At 42.1% G+C, this 24,078-nt stretch overlaps 1 protein-coding gene across 5 annotated transcripts in view; it reads right to left on the bottom strand.

Annotated features, from left to right (window-relative positions):
• The window catches only part of RALY (RALY heterogeneous nuclear ribonucleoprotein), a 206,008-nt gene that overhangs the window by 134,011 nt on the left and 47,919 nt on the right, over positions 1–24,078 (bottom strand). For 4 of the 5 annotated variants that reach the window (XM_083619144.1, XM_083619145.1, XM_083619143.1 and 1 more), the window contains one exon: positions 7,535–7,631. The exons of the other annotated variant lie outside the window; for it this stretch is intronic. The gene's annotated coding sequence lies outside the window, so the exon portion shown is untranslated. The remainder of the gene's footprint in view (positions 1–7,534; positions 7,632–24,078) is intronic. 5 annotated transcript variants of the gene reach the window in all.

Genomic DNA, 24,078 nt, shown 5'->3' with positions numbered 1-24,078 from the left:
TGGTTTCCTAAAGAACACTACTGTGTAATTAAATAGTAAATAGTGCCTTAAAGCTAGTGTCTCATGTGTATGGAAGAATATTTATCCACATAAGAGGGCAACACTAGAGAAATATAAAGGCACTTAAGGGGAAAAATAAAGATGTTATTAACCCGTCTCTAATAATTTCAGTCCCAAAGGTATTTCTGGGCTTTCTCTACGGTATTAAGACTGTAGCCTCAACTTGTGAGTCACATATCCATTTTGTAAAGTTGTGATTGTAAAATTTTGGCAGGGTAATCAAATATTATGAACACTCTCACATAATAGGATTATGAATATCCCTATCCCATATTTTAAATGATGCCAAGAGATGGAGTTAAGTCAACATGCGCCACCTCGCCCCAAAAAAGCACCTGAACTTTACCATATCAAGATATTCATGAGAATCAGTCTTGAACCTAGCATTATGGAGTGCTTTTCCCTTTCCAGAGATACTATCTGTCAGTGGTATATTTTCTCTTTTTCTTATTGTTCTTATAATGTAAATTTAAACAAATAAATATAGTTCCTTTTCAGAAGAGGCACGTTATCTTCATCATATGTGCCTCTGACCTTGCTAACTTGCTTATGCAAAAGTGGGAGGGGGAGAATAGCATCTCTGGAATTTGAAAACCACCCACAACTTTAGCCTAGAGCTATTCAGGGAACTTGATGTTTGGCCAGGAATTTAAATCCAGGTTTCCCTGAAAGAAATCCAGCTCTGTCCACTACACCCCATGTTTCTGATGTGCCCAGGGCTGTGTGAAAAGGCAGAGATGCCATAGGTGTTGTGATGCATCAAGCAAAAGAAATGGCAAACTGAAAATTTTCACACCACTTGAGACGTATTCCTGCTATGGTACATTCATGTTGATATGCTAAGTGTCGGGGTATATATTTAAAGAAAATTATAGGAAGAATGGACATTGGGAATCTCGTGAAATTAGCGATGCACTCCATTAAAAAGAAATGCTGGTCTGTCAAGAAGCAAAATGCCATAGTTAAAATTTTGCTGCCGAAAGCACCTGTCCATTCTGTCTGTCTGCCTGCCCCTCTCAAAACACATTATGAAACTTCATTTCTCTCTTTGTATTTCCTGGTCCACATGTCATACCTGATACATCAGTGCAGTTACTGTCAGTCACTTCTTATCATGAGCCTTCAGATAAGTCCAGTGAAAGCTTCGTACAGTGAGATTACAAAAGGCTATTATTATTAGAATAATTATGTTACTTGTAAATTTACTTTATTATATTTAAAAAAGTATTTCTATAATGGCCACTCAGGTAAAAGAGAAAATGAAACAGACCAATAGGCCTTTCAGACTGCAAGGATGCCTGCTGAATCTACATTAGAAGGGTATCCCACAGAATGGGAGTAGCAACATTAAATGTCCAGCTACTAGTTGAAGCCAGGCAGGCCTTGGTAACACAAGGGACAATCATCTCTGGATGATCTCAGTGGGATAAACAGGCTTAGGTGGCAATATAACGCGAAGATCTTAAAGGCCCTCCTCAAACCGATTCTTGAATATGAGAGGATCACCGCATCGTCAGCGTACAATAGTAAGGGGCAGCGATAGTCTGCAAGCCTGGGTGCATGAATGGTGGTTTGGGCCTCAACTAGGGGAGTTCTCATATCACTAAAGAGTTCTCATATCATTAAAGAGATAGGGGGCAAGGATGCACCCTTGTCGTACCCCCTTATTTATTGGTACTGAGTTTGTGAGATCGCCCTCAGGTGTTAACCTCACCCTAGCGGCCGTCCCTTCATGTAATTTGATCATAAGCCACAACAGCCTTTTATCTATGCCCCACTTTGCCAATTTTTCCCATAGCAGCTCTCTAGAGATACTGTCAAAAGCCGCCTTCAGGTCTATAAAAGCGACACATAGAAGACCATGAGTGGGGGAAGAGTACTTCCACGCCAAATGATATAGAATTATTGCATGGTCAATAGAAGCACAATTTGGTCTAAACCCGGCCTGTTCATGGCCTATCAGATTGGAATCTTCGGCCCATTGGGTTAGTCTGGTTAGCAGGAAGCGAGTATAGATTTTTCCGATGATTGATAATAAACTGATATTACGATAGTTTCCTGGGTCCTCTGGTGGTCCTTTTTTATATATAGGAATTATGATGGACTCCTTCCATGATCTAGGTATCTGGCCCGTGGCATTAATTGCATCAAAGATTTTTGCAAGAATTTTGGCCCACCATGCTGGGTGTTGTTTAATAGCTTCCGCCGGGATCAGATCGGGCCCTGGGGCTTTATCAGTTTTCAGTTTAGCAATTAAATCAACTATTTCCTCCGGGTCAGTATCTGGCCATATGGGCAAGTGACATGAAAGAGTATCAGAATGAATGTTAGAGATAACTGTCTGGGAGAAATAGGCTCAGGTGGTCATTAAGGTTTCATGGATCCAAGGTGTTCAGGGCTTTGTACAAGAACCATAAACCTATCCCAGTAACATATCAGCATGCAATGCAGATATTTTAGCAAAGCTGTCACATGTTGTCAGCTATCTGTCCCCATCAGCATTCTGCACCAGCTGAAGTTTCCAGACCACGTCCAAGAGCAGCAACACATGCAGCACAAATTCTTAACTGATGTTGAGCAAGCTCTCCCAAAAGCAATTATTGTTTGCTTTCTGAAGTATATTTTTTAATGCACAGTTATCCCCAAAGATGCAGCCGGTATGCAAGGTGGGCTGAAGAGGCTGACAAATGAATAAACACACAAGGAATGCTACCAGTTCAGTTTCTACATGCCTGAGTCAAAACCATTTGCTTGGAGCAGATCCACATGGTTGGCCCTTTGCTCAGTTAATTCACCCATGGTGGTTTGGATGGTTTTCACAACGCCAGTAGAAACAGTGTAAGGCTTGTGCTAGTATTGTGAACATGCATTCCATTCAAATCCTTTGTTTTCTCCAAGGAGCTCAAGCCATTGTACATGGTTCTCCCAACAACAGCCCTGTAATTTAAGTTAGGCTGAGACACAGTAGCTGTCCAAAAGTTACCAAGTGGGCTTAAAGACCGATTGGGGATTTGGACCTAGAGCTTCTCAGTTCTAGTCCAATATTCTAACCACCACACTACACTGACCAAATCACCAGAGCCATGTGGATGAGCCCCTTTGCATGAACAGATTTGCTACATGGCATTATCTCCACAAAGCTGCATTTTCAAACAGTGACTACACTGAAGTGTGCATAGGTGACTTAGGCCTCATTCACTCACACTTCCATTTCCAGATAAAAATTAGATTAATAGGATCTGGGTTACTTCCAGTATTTAACTCTCTCTACCTGAGTCTTGGCCTTCAACAGGAAGGAACGATGGGAAAAACCCCCACCTGTGTCTCATTGAGGCTTTGGGTGAAAACTTTTGAAAACAATTCCTTGTTTTATTAGAACAGCACATGTTGGACTTTGGATTAATCTATAGCAGACTGACAAGGAGTCAAATATTCAGCAACCATCAGAACAAACTGTACTCCACTGGACCAAATATCATATCAGCTTCTACAGTGGACCTCAACAGACAAAATATTTACTATTGGTATTTTGCCAAAATATAGAGACTGAAATGAGGAAGAAGTATTTTTACTCCATGATAAGTGAAAAAAGAACCATCCTACCAAACAAAGCTATGAAACAGTGCACCAAGGAATGTCTGGCCTGAAATGAAGGAAAAGAGAGATTCCTCCCTTTATTATTTCTCTGGTTTGCTTGGCCCAACATTCCACTCCTTCTGAATTCTGGATTGGCAAAATCTCCACTTCTGAAAAAGACACAGCGGGCTGCATATCGCCCCCCACTCTCAAGGTCCCTGTTGTCTTTAAATATAAATTGAATCAAATTTTTTCTCCTTGTAATTAAGGAATGACCACTGCTTCATCAGTGTGGGTAGAGGATAACTTCTTTCAGGCTTTCCTCATCCATCATGGGATGTTATAGAGCACTGGATATATTTTTAGTGTAAAGAAACACACAGACACACCACCCTCAGCCATTTCACAATGATAGAAAGTCAACTCGTCAATGGCAAAGATTGTAAAGAAATTATAAAGTGTTGTGTGAATAAAGGAGAAAAATTGAAGCCTCTTTCACTGAGGAAGAAAATAGTTAAGGTCAGGTTTAAGCACAGCACTCATGCATACACAATGCTCTGCTCTGCGTAGACTTTGGAAGGAATACAATAATGTAAGATACAGCAGTGGGGAATACCTAACTCACTGGTTCTTCCACTTCAGAAACAAGACCAGGGAATTCAGCACTCCAAAAACCCATGAAGAAATTAGATTAGAATTTCTGAAGCATTCTATAGAGATGTTAGTTATGAGATTTAAATGTAATAGTGAAAGTAAGAAATGTATATTAAGTGAATAGATTGGAAAATTCTCAGATGTGATTGATGGAAGTAAAAAAAATGGTATAAGATATGAAATTAAGTTTAATTATTGTTGAAAATAATATGTTGAAAAACTACTAAAAATTAAAAAATAGAATTTCTGAAGCATTCTTAAAGTTGCTGTATAAGAACTTGGCACCAAAGCCAAAACAAATGTGAAATATACAATTCAAATTTGAACTCTCATGTCCACGTGCATCAAATAAAAAATTATGGGCACATCAGAAGACGTCAAACAAAATTCAATTCTCTGCTTTATTTTCCTGGCCTGTACATGGGGGACTTTCTTGGGAAGATATGTCTGCTGTTTGTGGTGCCCCTTAAGACCTGCATAATAATGACTTGTGTCTGCGGAATAGAAGGCAGAGCATAATATCCCAAACCTTCATTTCTGGGGCCTTTCTCACGGTTGAAATCACTAAATTTGCCCATTCCACCAATCTTGATAACACTAACATCACTATGTTTCAAAATGTTTATACTGTTTCACCCCATTTTTTCATTTTTCAAGTGGAATTCATTGTCGGCATTTTTTTAGATTTTAAACAGGTGAGGCGGAAGCCTTTACTCACTGCCAAATGAATGAAGAGGCTGAGAGCATCATTTACCCCATCGCCTAAAAATAATGCAGTTTTTTGTTTGCCAATTCTTTTCAACTGTGGACAATTCCTGGCCTGAGGCCACCTAGAAAATATTGTGGCTACCTCTCTACATTTATTGATTCTCAGAAAGGAATCCAGGATTTTACCAGAGAACTGGCAGAATTAAAGACTCCATTGTCCACAGTTCACTGTGCTCAGTCCTCTAAACAGACCTGCCATTATTTCCTAAATTACTGTTTCTCAAAATAGTGTGCATTTTATTTTATGCACCAGTTCCTTCTAGCTTCTAAAGTAACCCCCACAATTTCTGGTTCCTATATACTGTTTCCCTTCAGTAAGCAGGGATGTGTATGGTTTGAGATTCACTCAGAACTAATGGTGACCTGCCCATTCCAATTGGTTTTGTGATATACTCTAGTGGGTACCTAAGGTGCTAGAAGCCAAGGACACAGCAGAGAGGCATTTTGGTGCCTAGGTAACACTGGACCAAATATTTTGGCTAATTAAGACTTTGCCATAATTATTTGGCTGATAAATATTACCAATATAAGATAACATAACTGAGGCAAAGGATCACTACCCAATATAGATTTTGATCCAGCACCTTCTCATCTATAATTTTACAGCACTCTCCATTAACTCTCTCTAGAAGCACAATAAGAAAGCTACGTTATTATTATTATTTTAAAAAAATACTATCACACTCAGGGAGACGGAGCACAAATATTATATAGCTAAGCCATGATGTGTTTATTCACCAATATTTTCATGAGGCAAAACATATTATGGAAAAGTCTTATATGCCATCTTTGGGGGCCTTGCTTGCCTAAGGCAGTCCTCAGAACCATAAAACCAAATAACTACAGTGATTTAAAATAATCAAAATTAAGGCAGCAGCATTTAGGGTTATTTTTAAAAGGCCAGTATATAGAAAGACAAAGATGTAAACAAAGCTATATTTTACAACACAGCTTTGTAGAAAAAAGCCTTTTAGAAAAAGGCGGCATGTATTCACCAGAAGCTTGGCTGAACCCAGTAGCCATTCCAAGTACCTGTTTATGTGTATGTACAGAACACCCTTTTGCTGGAGTCAAAGATACAGAGCATGTGTTTATTAATAGTTGTGCTTGACTCGGGGGTCAAGAGGATTAGCATTGTACTGCATTGCTTAACGTGTCCCTTTCTCAAGTTGTATTTCTAAAGTTGGCTTATGACATCAGCTGATTCCCTGAAGAGTGAGAGTTCTACGGTTGCCTAAAATAATGTTCTTCTTCTCAAAGTTTTCTCCCCATGACAAAGACCTCCAGATCCATATAAGGGAAATATTAACAGTTACTGTCCACATGACCAGCGTTTTATTGGTTTCAGTACATGGGCATCTTTTTCAGTTCAATAGACAGCTTCAGTGAGAGATATGATATCAGTTATCTCAGATGCATGAATTTCAGGCAGCATTTGACCAAAGGCAGCTTAAAAACTGTTCATTCACTTTCCTATTTACCCTTCTCTTGCATGTCTTTTTTTGGAATGCAGTTCACTTTTCCTTCAGTGGGGGCTACAGAGGTCGCAGACAGGCCACCACTTTAAAAGGGTATAGAATGCAATATTAATCCAAGGTAGACAGGAACTGCGACATGTGATAAATGACTGGGACAAGTGATTAGAGTCTGGATTAATTTGTGATTAGACACTGTGATTGAGCTTACTGAGCTCATAGACACCAGAGCTACCTGAAAGGGCACTCTCAGGGCAGGAATCTTTGTTCCAGACACTAGAGATCACACACACAAATCACTGTTGGCTTTGCCAGCATAAAACTTAGACACAAGAAAGGTTATAGACCAGATGCTACAGAATCTTTGTGATCCTTCAAAACTTAATAAAGTGGTTCCCCTCCCAATCGTTGTGTACTCAATAATTGGTTGCTTCTACTTGTCATGCAGCATTAAAATTCGTAAAGCTCCATGCTGTTTCGGAATGTTCACAAATCTGATACATGTTTGTGAATTGACAAAATTCAACCCCCCGCCAAGTAACTGTGAAAAATTCAAGGCTTGCTTTCTACATTAGAATATGCCAAGCCATCATGCCCAGCCCTGCCATTAGGCATGGTGATACATCTACCTCAGGCAGTAAAGGAGCAGGAGGACAGAGCTGCTAGTGAGCATGCCTGCCCTGTGCCCCTAAGCTGCTCTGCTACCCTCAAGTGCTGTGGAGGATGCAGCCCCATTGACAGTGTTGAAGATTCAACTGCTAGTCAGTTTCATGCACATAATACGTGTGTGTAGAGGGGGCACCATCTTGCCATTCTCCTCAGCTAGCAAATGTCTTAGATCAGCCCTGCTAACCACAGAACAAACCTCCTCCCTTCCACAGCCTTTGTTCAGAGATCACATAATCTTGTCTCATAAAACTCCGAGTTCCCCACAAAAATAGTTACGTTGCGAATGCAAATTTACTGGCTAACCTTAAACTGAATTGTGTCAAATCACTCACCAGGAATGGTGCTTTGGGTACAAGAGTGCAGTTCCTCCTTGCCCACCAGGTAGGGGGGCTCAACTGTCGTGGTAACCCTTTATAGACCTGGCTTTACCTACAATAAACAGGACATAGGAAACCATTACTAAGCATGACATACAATCCAGTGTTTTGTCACCTACTACATTACCCACACAATAGTACTTGAAGTGTGTTCGAATGAATTTGCAGAGCTAGATCATAGGGCCTCTTTGATGTAGCAGTGCAGGCCATCCCTTTTTGAGCCAGAGAAAGGGTTCATTAGGAAAGGTCCGGTTCGCCTTCCCCAATATGTCCCAGGCATCTTAGTGGTCCCCATGGATCAAAAGCATGATTCATATCAGCAGTTCCAGGTGGGACCTGCAACAAAACGTAGCAATGCAGTACACTACTATTCAGACAGCCATTAAGCCAGCCATGTCTTCTTCCTGGATTCTCGCACAAACACCTGTGCCCTTTGTGTACATGTGAAAGAATATATTGTGGTGAAAAGCCCTGGCTGGAGAAGTTCACACTGTTCTAGACCACTTTGCCCCATAATTAAACTGGATATGGCCCTCAAGCCCAATAGCACACAGACAGAAAAAGCAGTAGAAAGTCAAAATGTCCTAGCTCACAGTGTTGTTCACACCCAACTGTTATTTCAAGACAGTGGTGGTTTTGAAGTATAATGCATGCAACAACTTTTTTCTCTCAGAGCTGATTCAGAGCTGGATCACGCATGCACACATACCACTTGGTATGCCATCACACATGTTAATTGCTTCCTTTGAAAGTGTTTGAAGTGGTGTTAGGAAACACCAAAGCTCTGCATGCAGCGTTTGATCCCTGATGGCCAAAGCAAGTTTTCATGTGGTGGTGTAGTAGCTGAATGATGAATGAACATGTGTGTATGTGGCTCACTCTCACATGGACCTGAATGGTGACTGAAAGGTAGGTTGAAAGAATGTGGGTACTCATTTCCACTCTCCAAACTTGATAGTGCATTTTTATATTATTCTAGCAGCCTTTTACCTGGTGTTGCTTGGAAATTCTAAGTTTTGAAATCAGTGATTAAAATCAAAACACTTTTATAAGGCTCAGTCTGCCATATTAATTCAAATAGCATAAAACTGTGGCCAAACACAGGTGAAAACCTGCTCCTTTATCTCAGGAACCATCCTACAAAAATTGGTTATGATATCTTACAGGGTGTCCAAACACATAGTGAACAAACAACTTTCAAAAATGTATAGTGCTCTGTGAATCTAGAAACAACACTTTTATGTTTTTTAAATTAAGGAAAAAATCAACACCCAAACTGCCTAATTTGAAGTAGTCCAACCCATGCCCTTTATTATAAAATGTTAAAAGTGGAAGGTCAGCTCATCGGTCTGATAAACCAGACAGAAGCTTCTCCTTACTCCTTCTATAATTAAGGACTCAATCCATATTTGGTTCTCTGGATTATTTCACAACATTTCATTGGGGCTAAAGTTTTAAACTGAAGAGTGATGAGAGGAATGAAGAGCAAACCTAGCAAAGACGACACTTGTGCTTAATGTGTCAGCGAGAGATTACATGTTTACTGAGAGATCACCTGCCTTGCTGGAATCCCACTTAGTTTACAACTGCAGTGCAACAGCAGAACTGGTTACATGTTATGTGTGGATACAGGATGAGAAGCAAGTGGGACCCTGATTGCACATAAGAGATGCAGTCAAGGTCAGTTCTTATACCCAAACATTTTATTTACTCTAAGAAATGTGGCTTGTTGACATTTATGCTGCCTGCATCCAGGGTTTTCACACACAGGCACTCCCAGCCTTCAGAGCAAGTATCTTTGGTAAATGGAGCGAATATTTGGCTGCTCTCATTTCTACAGATATATGTATAGTTGGAGCTGTTACCCCCTGACCTCACTTTTTTCTCCTGCAAACAGTGGTTTGGAACCAGAATTTTTCATCCTTAGACTAAATCTATTGAAATCAGTGGGGCAAGGCAAAAACAACGAATTTAAGTCCTATCAGTTTCAGCAGATCTACTGAGCTTCCAACCCATTCAGCACAACCTGTGAAAAGGGTTTAGTTTTAGTTTAGTTCATTATTTATAATTTGATTTTCGGATGAGACAATCAAATCGACTTACATTTAAGAAATACACTAAAATGTAATGAGTTAAATTAGAAACAAGACTTCCCCTCGCGTAATAAAATGATCAGCAATTATAATTAGAAGACAGCAAACATCAGACTAAAAATTCCAGTAGTGAGTAGATCATAGATTAAAAACTGGCTGTAAAAACTTATGTACTTAGAATGTAAACCCAGTTACATGGGAGCAAGGCCCACTGAATTCCACGGGACTTCCTTCTGAGTAGACATGATTAGGATTTGTAGCCTCAGGCTGTGTCAGGGTGACTAGAAATTATTCCAACAGATGAGTCCCAAATACATGAACAGAATTTGCAGATGAAGTTAGTATGCATAGCTGCTCTTTCACAATTAATGCCACATCAACACAGGAAGAGGGAGGACCCAGTAGGCATGATCCCACTCCCCCTGCTATGTACATGGATCATACACTAATGGAATGCATGCACATTCTTCATAATATTCTTGTTCACTGCTTTGTTTTGTGGACTCTCTCTTTCTCTCTGGCCCTCAGGGCTTTCTGCCTGGCAAAGCCCCTTTCACCACCCATGCCCTGCACTCTCTCCAGCTGCTTTTGTCTGGCTGGGATGCCTCCTTGAAAGCTTCTTGCTTGCCTGGAGAAATATGGAAATATGTGTGAAGTGGGTGGCTGTGTAGGAACCTTCAATGTCCAGGTGGCTGGAATGTAGCCTACTCAGGAAAGTTAAGCGTCACATATGTAACCTCACCCATTTTTTGCTTCTGTCCCCAACCATCACTGATATGTGGTTCTTGGAAGGCTGCCCATGAAGGAACACAGCCTTTGGATTGAAAGAAGCCCCCATCCTTGCATGAAATAATGCTCTTCCACAGTCAGTTCCAAAGAGCCTCACTGACTTCTATGATACTCAGCATCTGAGTTTTCTTGACGGTTTAGGTACAAACAGCCCTAGCTGGCTAAGGGGTTACATTTCTGGTGCATTCTACAGTTCAGAAGATTTCCATCACATCTATTAATGCGGTAACATCAGAGCAGTGGTGATGTTGGACACAACTGCAGCGAACGTTGAGATTTATTCAGCTCCCTGCTTGCTCCTTCTCAGTTACTGAAAACACTCTCTAATTGAATTGATAAAAGCCAGTAAATTGCCCCTTTTTATTGTGCATGCCTTACGGGCTGGAGAGATGACTCATCCCCCAGGTGTAATGATGTGAACCACTGAGGCTACTTCGGTGATTCACTTTCAGCTGCATTGTTCACATGGATTACTTGGAGGAGATTAGTGTTACTGGAGAAGAGTGCGTCAGGACACCTGGCTTCCTTTCCTGGCTCTTGCATCATTAACATCACTTAGGATCTTCCCAAAAAGGACATATAGGCACATCTGTTTCTCATCTGTCACCTGAATTCTGCACATTTCCTGCACAAGAACATGAGGTTTCTGTTGCTGAAACGACATTTTCACAGCGCTCAAAACTGTAACATTATTTTCTCTATTTTCACTGTCCAGGGTGTAAGTGTCATTGCTGATGTATTCAAAAAATGGCACTAAACACACACAAGAGGAAGAAGTTTGCATTGGGAATCTCTTGTTAAAATGGAGGGTCCCCTCCTTCATCTGAGCAGGGGTTTCTGAGCAAATCCTTTCTTGAATCAGGAAGGTTTCCACGGAATCCTGCTGAACCAAGCAGGATTTAATCTCCACTCACAAGCTGACGAATGGTGGATAAATGCTACTCAGTTTGGCTATGTGCCCCTATTCCCTGCTGGAAGCAAGCATGCCCAGCCAATGCAGGATTTAACCATGCCCTCCTGCCCATCAGATAACATCACAAGTGATGTCAGCTGAAGCATGGGCATGATATGGGGGAAATGGCTTCATGGGCCAACTTGGATCCCCTGGTTCCCCACTGCTGCCAATGAACACTTGATTAGTCATTTAATAAACCTGCAATTGTGTTTGTCTTTTCCCAAAACGCCGGGTCAATTACGGATTTGCAATCCGAGCTTATACAGCTTTGGGGGAGAAAGTTCACTGCAGATCAACTTTACAAACAATCACTTTATTTAGCATTCCTCCCCCTCTCTAAATCAATATTCAAATGTTCTAATTAGGAGCTATCTACTCCTGTAACCTTCATCTACGCTTATTTAATAGGTGTGAGATTCAGACACATATTGAATCATTCGACAGTGCTGAACTTTGCAGAGTGTCTTCTCACATTTTAAAGAAGCATTTTGCTTGTTAACTGTGCTTGCTGGCAGCAGCGGAGAAGGCCGCTCGGGTGCCGGGTGCGGCGTGCGCGTCCAGCAGCCGGGGGGCATGGTGAGCCGCCCATGGGGGCGTGGCGCACTGCTTGGAGCTTCTCCGCCGCCTCCCCCTCAGCTGTCGGGCAACTGAGGGAGAGGCGGAGGGCAGACACAAGTTCCATGCTGCCGTTTCAGGCAGCGCAGAGCCTGCAGGTGCTTAAGCCACCAGGTCACTCCCAGGAGAGACGTGTGGCTCAGGTACGCTGCAGGCCCTGGGGTAAGTGCTGGCCCTTGCGGTGTGGCGCCCAGTGCCAGCTGCGTTTCGTTACGCTTGTTGACTAAACTAAAAAGTTTCATGAGCCCAATTTTTTTAAAAAAACTCATTTTTGTCATTTTGTCACCCCCCTCAGTGATGACACCCAGGGCAGCCTGCACCCCCTTCCTCCGCCACTGCTTGCTGGGTTCCCTGTCTTTGTCTTTGCAATGCTGTCTCTTTTCTCTGATGCTGACTTCAGCTACAGAGCTGAACAAGCTATTCACTGCTCTCTTATCATATGTTAGGCCCACTGCAGTGCTGTGGATCAACCTGGTGCCCTCCAGACAACCTGCACTAGCTGGGGCTGATGGGAGTTGTAGTCCAAAACATCTAGAGGTCACCACACTGATGAAGGCCGATGCACATCATGAACAGCGATGCTTTATTATGCTGAGATATCCAGATCTTATGTTCTTTCCACAAATGCAAAGCTGCAACCAATGTAGAACCAATCACCTGCAAGTCACTCTAAGAGCCTACTTTTATGCTATGTAAATATCTATGCCATAGACTCTATAGGAAGCTCACATCATGGATATAATGGGGGGGGGGGACAACAACAAAAAATTGGCACATTTCTTACACTGCCGAATTGATATTCAATCCTGAATATGTTTTCCCTTCACCCATTTTGGAGAGTAAACAGAATTGCTCTCAGGGAGCCCATGCAAGTATGTAATTTGCAACGAAATCCAATTCCAGAAGGGATGCTGTGCCGTCAACAGTAAACAAATGTATTTGCTCAGTTTCAGCCAGTGATTACTGGTGCCAAGATTCAGATCTGGAATCTAATTCATAAACCGATGCCAAACCCTGAAATCTGAGTCTCTCATATTCAGTCACAGAGTATTTTTGCTTTTATATGCAGACTGTAAGGAAAAGCAAATGCCACTTAGAATGAGTGGAGTGATCTTTTCTTACCTTAAGCCAGACCCTGCAAAATCTACGGTGATCATAGGTAGGACTTCAAGGGAGGCTTCAGAGTAAGCCTCTCCTTTTAAAGAAGCTAAATACTGCTCATTGGTACATCTAGGCAGAATCTCCCACTTCCCAACTATGGAGATAAAATAGGCCATTATGGCCAACACAGGCCATCAAAGCTTAGGCAACAGCTGACGTGTGTGGAAGATGGTGATGCTAAAGGTATTGGTGCCTGCTTTCAGATGTTTCCATATTAAGTCCTGCGTCTTATGGTTTTGAAGAAACTAACATACATGGTTTTAGCTTAATCTTTGTAGAAAGAGGAGGATTTGCACAATCAGAGCCGGCCCTGCCTCTAGGCAGAGTGTTATTTAATTTATTATGGTTGTATTTTTTTTCTGCCATGCAGGAGGAAATGAGCTTACAGGATTTTATTTAATTTTTTGCCTCAGGTGTCAAAATACACTTACGTGTGTGTGTGTGTGTGTGTGTGTGTGTGCTATTTACCACTCTGTCTCTGGCAACAAAATGTCTTGAACTGATTCTGAGCACAGTTACTACAAAGACTGTTGAATTAGAACATCTCAGTATTATTGAACTGAATGAAGGGACATATTTTGCCCTTGCATTCTAATGACAAAGAGGCTATTTCTACTCAAAACACCAGATAATCTCACTAACTCATATGCAGCTGCCTTATTGAGTCAGACCATTGGTGTATAGAATTAACATCTTTTCTGACTAACAACAACACTCTACGGTCTCAGACACACATCTTTCCCAGTGTCTCCTACCTGCTTCTTTGAGATAACAAGTACTGAAGCTAGAACTAAGGATACTTGAGAATTCAATCTTTGCAATTTACAATAAGAACTGATCTGATCTGCATCTCTTGTGCTAATGGGAACTTAAGTTATCCACTCATTTGTACATTTCCTGAGTGCCCTGACACTGTTCTCTGCTGTTCTGTGACAAAATATGCTTAGAAATGCATGCCTTGAGAGAAAATAAAATTTGAAGTGCATATTTTGAGAGAAAAAAGTTTTTACAAATATATTTTTTCAGTAGGGGTAATGTTTTAAAATACAATTTTTGGATAGATTTCAATATCAGTTCACACATTAATGGGGAAATGGGATGGAAAGGACGGTTCAGAAACTTCAGCTGCTGCCGAATTTGGCAACCGGGTTGCTCAGTAGGGCAAGATGGTTTGAGCATATTATACTGATCCTGGCTGGACTGCACTGGCTGCCAATTACAGTTTCTTGGCCCAATTCAAAGTGCTGGTTTTGACCTATAAAGCCTTAAACAGCTCAGGATTGCAGTACCTCAAGGACCACCTCTCCCCATCTGAACCTTCCTGGACCCTGAGATCATCCTTTGAGGCCCTTCTTTGTGTGTTCCTCCACGAGAGGTCCAGAGGGTTGCAACACAAGACCTGGCCTTTTCTGCAGTGGCTCCCCATTTGTAGAATGCTCTTCCCAGGGAGGGTCACCTGCTGGCTTCATTATACACCTTTATGCGTCAGGTGAGAACATCCCTCTTCAACCAGGCCTTTGGCTGATTAACATCCTATGTCCTTTTAAATGTGTTTTGGGGAGTGGCGGCAGATTGTTTTGCTTTGTTCTTGTTTTTTTTGTGTTTTTGTCTTGTATTTTTATGTTGTGAACTGCCCTGAGATCTTCAGATGAAGGACAGTATACAAATGTAAATAATAGTAGTGCTGTAAGTAGTGATGATGTTGCAATGGGCAAGTATATGCAAAAGTGACACAGACTGGAACAAGACTGAGGGCAAATGCACACCATACAATTAAAGCACATCCAACACGCATTGAAAGCATGTGACTTCCTCCAAAGAATCCTGGGAATTGTAGTATGATAAGGATGCTGAGTGTGGGGAAACCCAGGATTCCCTTGGGGTAAGTCATGTGCTTTAGATGTCCATTGGATGTGCTTTAAATGTATGGTGTGGATCTGTCCTGATTTGCTCCGAGCTGAAACCCTTGGCATAAAAGAATAATCAGCAATACCACTGAGCTATGGCCCTTTCCAGTAACTCCTCCAAAGCCACATAAACACTGCCAAATATTTTAAGGACATTACGGCAGAACTGGCTGGAATAATCAGCCAACTGGGACAGGTTAGATATGTTGCAGTCCACCCACTGAAAGTATTGGAGAAGCTCTGGAAGTGACATTACCTCCATTAACTCTGGTTGAGTATTAATAGCTGGCAGCTGCACAATGGAACGAAGGCATGAGTGCCTAGTGTTGAAATGATTAACTCATTTTCCATCTCAGTTGGTAAGACCTCAAGTCAGGAGACTTGAGGGGAGCCACAAAATAATTTTTGCTGACCATAATTACATCTATGTTTTTTTGCAAATCCAATTAGTAGCTTCAGGCTCTCATATAATTTGAACTGCAAACTCAACTATCCCTCTGGAACTGGAGGGGAGAGATTTTCGATGAGGGGTGGGTGGATGTTGCTGGTCTGCAGCTCCCATCACCTCTGCCCATGGGCCATGTTGGCTAGGGTTGATGGAAGTTGGTGCCCTATAACATTTAGCAGGCCACAGGTTGCCCCACCTTGTTTTAAACATTCACCCTTCATTTTAAAAAGGCAAAAGAAAGATTTCTTTTTATCTTCCATGTGTGTGCATCCAAATATCATTAGCGGTAAGGGAGAATAATTTGTGTCAGGGTCCTTTCCCCCATCCCAAAGTAGTAGTATTCATAAATGCAATCTATTGTAATCTGGAACAGATGTGACAGAAGATCAGAACAATTTCCTCCTCAGAAACTCCCCATACTGAACCCCCACAAACATCTTGTCAAATTTGCCTAATAGCAGTAATGACCACATCTATTGATGTTTTGAATCGTGGATATGTGACTGTTACTTGGCAACTGTAAATAACATCAGTTAGAGATTGATGTTGTCTAAAATTGTGCGCACAGTCTCTCTCTCTCTCTCTCTCTCTCTTCTCCCCCCCACCTCACACACATGAGCTAAAGTATAAAAGATCACACCACATCACAGATTTCTACCTTTCCGAGGCATTCTGTAAGACAAGGTAAGGGTCATTAACTGAAAAACAACAACCCTACTGACCAGCCTTTCAAATACTCTTGTTAGAGTCAGTGACAGAAGAATAGGGAAAGGACAGAAATTCAGTTCACCTTCTCATGCAAACCTACCTAATTTGCAGAACCTGAAACAATATTCAAACCAAAAGGCAACTATCCTTTGAAATTCACACTTCTCTGAATGTTGTGTAACAATTTTCCAACCAAATGATGTGCTGAAAAATGTGCCATTACAAGAGAGTGTTCATAAAAAGGTGGTTATGGTGAAAATAACACAAAATGCATTTCATTAGGATAAATATCTTGCAGGAAATGTGCATATTAGGCAAAATTGCATGGAAAAGTATTTATAGTAGGAAAAATGCACAGGAAAATGCTGACAAAGTTCTTGAATACTTTTTAAAAGAAAATTTGTAAACTGATGTGGAAAGTGGAGAACTGAACTTAATATTGTCTCAATAGAAGACAAGCCTACATTCTGAACATCAGTTTTATGCCAGTCTAAATTGTCATGGCTATCTCCTCCCAAACCTATCCCAGGAATTGTAATTTCCCAAGGATGCTGAAGCTTGTCAAGGAGGGGGTCGCTTTCCCGTGTCCTCCCTCCAGCTACTAATCACTCACACGCAGGCACTGAATGGGTTATCAGGCTTTATTGGCGTCTTCTCTGGCACAAGCTACAGAACATCAAACAGCAGTCTCGTCCATGGTGTGTTCTCTGCCCCCCCCGGCAGGTTAACTCAAAAGATTTATACGAGTTGGGGGATGCTGGCAGCCAGCCAGCCAACCCCATCACCTGCTCCCACTTTGGGGACTAATTGTTACCACCTGCCTGAGGGTGGTAGCGATACTTGCTTACAGAATCACTACTTCACGCCAAAGCTTATGTTAAAGATTCATCACATCAAGTGCCCAGTCCAACTGTTAACACAATCAAGTCCGATGTTTGGAGAGTTGACAAAAAAACAGGTCAACACAACAAGAAGTTCTGACAGCATAGAAGACTAGCCTGCTAGATTTCCTCAGCAACCCACAAAAGCACACAACACAGACACACAGTGGCCAAACTCTAGAAAACCCTGCCTTAAACACAAGATGCCATCTGCTAGCATTAGTTATGCCAGAACCGCACAGAGAAGAGGGGCAGGGCCCACCTGTCTCACATTTTCCTCCAGGTATCCCTGGGGTTAACTGTCAACTTCTCTTACAGCTTGGTTTTTAAACAACGAATAAGTCTGCTACGTAGTGAGGTATTATGCTCTTCATTCACCCAATCTTTTCAGAGAGCCTTCTTTTCCCACCCCCTTCCTTTTAATTCCAGGATCACAGGCAGGGTGCAGTTATGAAGAGGAGGCTTGACATTTCTCCTTGAGCAATTTGCTGTGGAATTTTCGATGGAGCCTTTCACCCCCGCCCCAACGTGACGCTAATTGTTGTTAAATATTCTTATCTGTTACATACAGTTCTGTTTCAAGAAAGGTCAGCGGCTGCGTCCATGACAGGGTCTGTTGTCACTGTGCAGTAGAACTAATCAGTCACTCCCTGGATGCATTCAGAGCCCCCTCCCTGCACACCCCTCATTAATTCAGGCTCAGCAGATAGACTTTAAAAAATGCAAAACATTTCAGCTGCTCAGATGGGTATTAGGATATGAAGTTATTAGCTCAGCTAGCACTGGAAGCCTAGTTAATATTGCCTGTGTGACTCTAACTACACCACCACCTCATTAAGCGGCCACATGGCTTCACAATGGGAAGAAAATCCACCTTTATTTAAAAAGTCAGCATTTTTGGCAGAGGTGAAGGGTAAGATCTTTTACTGAGGTTTGCAGAAGATGGCTTCTTTTCCTGTGCTTGCTGGGTTTATGGTAACACTAAGCAGGCCTGTTTTCCACTTGCCACAAACCTTGATGCGTATTATTAAATAATAACAACTGCTCTTGAAACCCACCAGCAGAGGAAGAAGCCCTCATAGGTCCTAGCAAGGGTACTGCAGTAACGCCAACCACACATCTTGTAAATAGACATGGACTTCAGAAATCCACCTTCTGCTGCTGCTTCCCTCCTGGCGCAATAAATGTGATGCTATAGAAATGACACGAGCAAGGAGAGGGAAAGTAGTCTTGTGTGCTGTCCATTGGATCTGGATTTGGGAGCTGAACTGTATCAGGTAAGACCATCCCTGTCAAACTGCATAGCGTATCAGAAGAAGAGGGTTAATAACCCAAGAAAGCAAACAAGTGAGATCTCCTGCTCCTCCTATCAAGCTCAGTTCAGGCAATAGCTTTTGAGCATCTGAAATGAGCTGTGGGTGGTGGACTCTCATTCACTGGTGGCTTTTAAGCAGAAGGTGGATGGCCATCTGTCATGGATGCTTTAGTTGTGATTCCTGGATTGGAGAGGATTGGGCTAGATGACCCTCCAGCTCTATAATTCAGAACTGGGAAATCTGTAGCTGGTTTCCAGTTATGGTTTGAATGTCATGTTGCTTTGTATGCCATGGCAACCTAAGGCTAGTGATATATTGCAAACCGAAAGTGAAGCTACACAAGAGAGGGAAGACAACACACACTAACCGAAACAACTCGTGTGGGAAATACTTGTCAACACAAGGCCAGGGATGGCGTTACCTGTCCCTAGACCTGTAGGATATGCTTTGAAGCTTAGGATCCCTGAGGTCATCAGTCACCAGTCCCTGTGGTCAGTTCTGGACCAGAAACCCAAAGGTGCAGCAAAGAGAAAAAGGATTGTTCAGCTGTCTGATTGCTCTGGTACTTAGTATTTTGCTTTATCAACTCAGAAGATTTGCACTGCCTGCAATCCTTCACAGAATTATTTGGGAGTAAGCTGTAAGTGTACATAGGCTTGCTGATGAGGACTGAATCAATCCATCAGGAGTGTGTCAAGAGAAGAATGTGTAAAAAAGCACCAGTTTGGATGCACCTGAAACCTCGGAGAAACCTTGCCTTCAATTAACCCCCCGAATGCTAAGAATTATGCAAGATTACTCAAGCACATGGGGGGTTGAACTGAAGGAGTTTGGGGCTTAATTAAATCCAGTAGGCCTATCCCCTTACTTCTGCCAGTTTTAGCCAAATCATGCCTCACTCACCAGCCATAATAAATAGCTAAGAAGACCATGAATCATGGAGGAAATAGTAAGCCCCAGAGTAGTCATAAATACACAAATACTAGCTCCACTAGTGAAATTATATCACCACTTGCATGTTTTAACTGTTGTCAATTCTTAATTTAAAAGATTTAGTTAGATTGTGAGCTGCTTTGAGATTTATAAATCTGTAAGTGAAAAGTGGTATACAATTTTGTTTCAATAAATAAAGGAATATTCAGCTCCTGAGAGTTAAGCAACATTCTTAAGTAATCTGCTGGCACAGAGATGTAGAAGACAGCTGCTGCTGGCAGCATTTATTTAGCATTTAAACACTGTATGTATTCTATTAAGCAGCTAATTTGGCTTGGCAATATTTTGGCCCTGTAGTGAGCCAGGTTGGGAACAAATGCTTGCCGGGTGTAAAATGACCCAAGGATTCAAGTGGTCAATGTACTTTTCTATTTTAAACCAACGAGCCTGCATTATATTGCTTGTTTTAAGCTGATGTGCGTCTGTGCGGGATTGTATGACTGCCGTCTCCACTGGGACTGCTTCAACAAAGGTCACATCTCATGTGTGCTCATTGTTTCTCCTCCAGCAACTCAGTAACACGTTTATATTTATGTATCTGAAAGGAGATATGTGTTGTTTATTAAGAGACAGTACATTTATCATATATTCATAGATCTTAACGACAACAACAAATGCACACGGGACTGGCTACACAAGTAACACCTTGGCATTTGAGAGATTAGTCCGGGGTCCAAAGAGCTGATTTAACTCAGCCCAAGAACTTGAATTGGACATGTAACATGGGAGCTGTGATTTGAGAAATGTAAGCCCAAAGTCCCTTTGAGCACATGGAACCAGATGCCTGGTTCTTCAGATTCTGCAGAGGAAAATTTAGGGGCGTGCAACTGCTTAAATTGCACTGGGCGCGAAGCCTCAGGGGCACCACAACTATGCTACAGAATGGAAGGCGAGAGGCAGGAGGTACCCAATTCTGGTGTTGCACAGGGCACTGCTGAAATGTAAGACACCAAGATACACCACTGGATCCTGGACCTATATTCTATGAATAAGAACTGCAATGCTGGGGTTTTTATTTATTATTAAATTTATATCCACCCACTTTACTCCAAGGAGCTCGTGGTTCTCCCCCCCCCAAATGTTATTATCGCATCAACAGATTCAGGTAGGTCAATCTGAGAGACTGTGACTGGCCCAAGGTCACCCAGTGACCTTCATGTCTGATTACAGATTTGAACCCAGGTCCCCCCAGCTCTTGTCCAACCACTATACTACACTATAGCCCCGAGCAACACACCCACAAGCCAAGAAGAATGTGCACTCTTCAAGTTGGACACAAGAATGGACAATTAGAAGATAAAGACTGTGCCAATTTATTAATTTAGCCACAGACATTCCAGTGAGTGTGAGTGAAAGCTTCTCACAAATGCTGCCTTTTTGACTGACAGACCCTTGCCAGCTGCACTGGAGGGAATTGGATTCCCCCTTTCAATGCAGAAGGACTTCCTCCTTGCCTTGGCTCACCCGAAGCCACTGCCTTTCAATTATTTTTAGCTCCAGGATAAAAAGCCACTCCAGCATGGAAGCCAGGAATGATAGTGGGTAGAAGATTCTCGGTGAAAGATTTAGGCCAGGCTGTAGCCAATGTGGCGTCCTCAAGATGGTCTGAAATATCCATCTTCCCATATCAATGTCTTTGGTGGCTGGCGCTGACTTCCAGAGGGCATCATCTGGCTATTCCTAATTTAGGGAGACCAGTGCTGTCCTTGTAGGTAGCTCTTGAGACTCCTTCGGGTAGTGGAAAAATATCAAATCCAAACTCTTCTCTTGGTTGATAGTCTAGTTACTTAGCAATGGATCTCTTTGGGCTGATGCAAATATTCGCTTTTTGAAGACACTGGCACTGTCTTCTCATGATAACACACCACATCTGATTCTAGGTGGGGAGTTGCATATTTTAAAGCACCCTACATGAAAATCTCATGTGAGCCCTAGCAATTGACATACAGAAGCATACTGCTTTTGACAGTGGAGGTATAATATACCCAGCAGTTGATGGCCCTTGTAGCCAGCCATTGATAAACCCAGTTCCCCATGAATCTGTTCAATCTCTGTAGTTTCCCATGGGCCCCAGCACCTGACTCCCATCCTTACACTGTACACTGTGCTGTACTTTTCTCCTTCCTTCCGCACCATTCCAGGCAAAACTCTGCAACGTTTGACCCAATAGGAAGAAATTGTGCAAATTATGTAACTTTCTGCAAATTTGGCTGCCTGGTGTCATTTATGCTAATTGTAGAATTTGGTTTGTTTTAATAGAGTTGAGAAGTTTCGCCAGCGGCTGATGGGAGACGGCAGAAACACTCAATCAGCAATATAAAAAAGCAGCCCACCTTCCGCCTAAGATAAATCCATTTGTACATTCTCAGGCACACTAATACCATCCTTCCGGGACTGTACAGGATTAACAGGGAATGCCAACTCTGCTTAATAGGAAAGCTCCTCAAAGCCAATATGTATGATAATGCTTATGCAGCCTAGGTACCACTAGCTGCTATTAGCTTAGTCGCTTACGATATCTGTATTGCACTTCTGCCTTGCAACTGGAAGGATAGCTAGTGTGCTGCCTTTATACTTTCTAGCTTCTGAGTGATCTCTATGACATCAAAGCTCCCCCGCCCCCCATGTTTGGTAATTTGTAGTAGTTACTAAATGCTAGAATACTTCGCAGTCTCTTTATTTATTTTTTGGTAAATAATTTTTATTAATTTTCAATTAAAAACATCCCAGTTAATAACAAATCCAATCCAATCCAAACAGTCTCTTTAAATAAGGAATTTTCCAACTATATTATAGCAGTTTTCTTGAAATATGGAGGGCAAACACACACAGAGAGAGAGAGAGAAAGAGAGAGAGAGATGTTTGAATCCATTGGATTTAACCAGCCAGCTTGGCCTCTAAAAGCAAAGCTAACTCCGGTTGCAACTTAAGAATGCTGAAGGTGGTGTACAGGTAAGCACAGACTGATTGTTTAAGAGTCCCGGCCCTCTTTCTTGTGTGTTCGTGATTATTTGTAATCATGGTGGTACCAGGGTGGTTGCACATGATACTGCTTTTCCTTCTGTATATGCCTGCAAAGGTTTCACCATGGACATATTGCTTTGTTTCCAATCAGTGCATGTTCTGTAACTTCCTGCTGAAATCCTGCAATGTTTTATTCCACACACATTCCAATGTATTGGTTTTGCCCCACATCTGTTGTACTATAGTGCATGAGTGCTCCTCCAGATGGCAATACAGCAATGCAATGACACTGGGGAAGCATTGCAGAGCAGCTAATGAGGTAGAATGGTGTGTGGATGGTCCAGGATAAAGCCACCATTAATGCGCTATTACTGTGTCATTGACATGTTGCAAAATGCACCCACACAAACACACCGGTTGTCCAAAGTGACCCAGAGCCTGCCATATCACAACAGAGAATCGTACTATTTGTGGAATTTCCTGTCCCTTGTTAAAAGGAGTCCTCTGTTTGAATGACTGTGCAGTCCAAGTCTGGTTTAAAGAGCCCTAAGGATGGAGAGCAGGGCTTGCTCATCACCTTTGTGGCAATTAGAGACCTGCAGCTAATCTTGCACCAAAGAGTTGCCCCATTGTATCAGGAGACATTCTGTCCATAAGGAACCAGGAACAGCCTTACTCCTTATCTTGTTACCACATACCAAAGTGGTATGCATAATACAGAAGAGGCCCACGTGCTGCATGAAGGTGCTCAGAGAGTCCTTTGTTTGCTTGCAATTAACCAGAGTCCTTATATGGAATCTTAGTAGGGCGTTATCCCAAATGATTGGAAGGTACTCCATGCATATGTATAGTCTTAGCAGATAAGGGAAAAGTATATTACGAAGCCCCCTTCTTTGGGAGGGTGCTCAGTCCTTTTGGATGTTAATCCACTGAGCCTGTCTGTCTGGCCAGCAAAGACGATAAACGTTCCTTTCTTCTTTTCATGCAACAGCGTGGTATTTTCCTTTCAGCCTGTTAATTTGCAACACCTTGAGGTTGCTCATCAAAAGTTAAGAGCCAGACAGCAGGCTGAGAAGACGCACAGGTTCACAGCCTTTCCCACTAGAATGAGAAGAACTGTATGCCTACTTAAATCATAATCATTTTAAAATGTATACCTATCAACTAGCATGTGCAAATTTTACAGCAACGTGTGCCCTATGCGATGCAATTCCTCTTTCGGCAATGAGTTATTGGCCACCTTAGCATGTCCTGATCTAGGACAACAGTTTGATATTCTATCCCCAAATTATGGGGAGAAATCTTGCTCTCTCCATTTCCAAAAAGGGCACCAGGCCAAATTTGCACCCTAGCACTGGAGATTCAAAGATCTAAATTAATGGCTTATTTATTTATGGGGTGGGGGGGGGGGGAGAGAAAACCAACAGAATGCTCATGAAATGATACGGTATTCCTGCAAGAGGAGAGAATAGCTTTGCTAGTGCTTGCCATTTCTTTTTTTAAAGTGCCAGATAAGGAGTTCTTCACTGATTTGGTGGGTGGAGGCGAAAGCCTCCAAAAGCACAAGACAATTTTTCATTTTACTTGTATTCCTAGAAAGCATTCTGGCCTGCCAAATGCAAAACCAAACCAAGCATTTGTATGTTGTGTTGCTTTCTCTGCTCCTAGA

The sequence above is a fragment of the Podarcis filfolensis genome, assembly GCF_964270895.1.
Source record: "Podarcis filfolensis genome assembly, chromosome: 6".
In the NCBI taxonomy this organism is placed as follows: Eukaryota; Metazoa; Chordata; class Lepidosauria; order Squamata; family Lacertidae; genus Podarcis; species Podarcis filfolensis.
The sequence above is the reverse complement of the archived record's forward strand: the minus strand, read 5'-3'. Positions and strand labels throughout refer to the sequence as shown.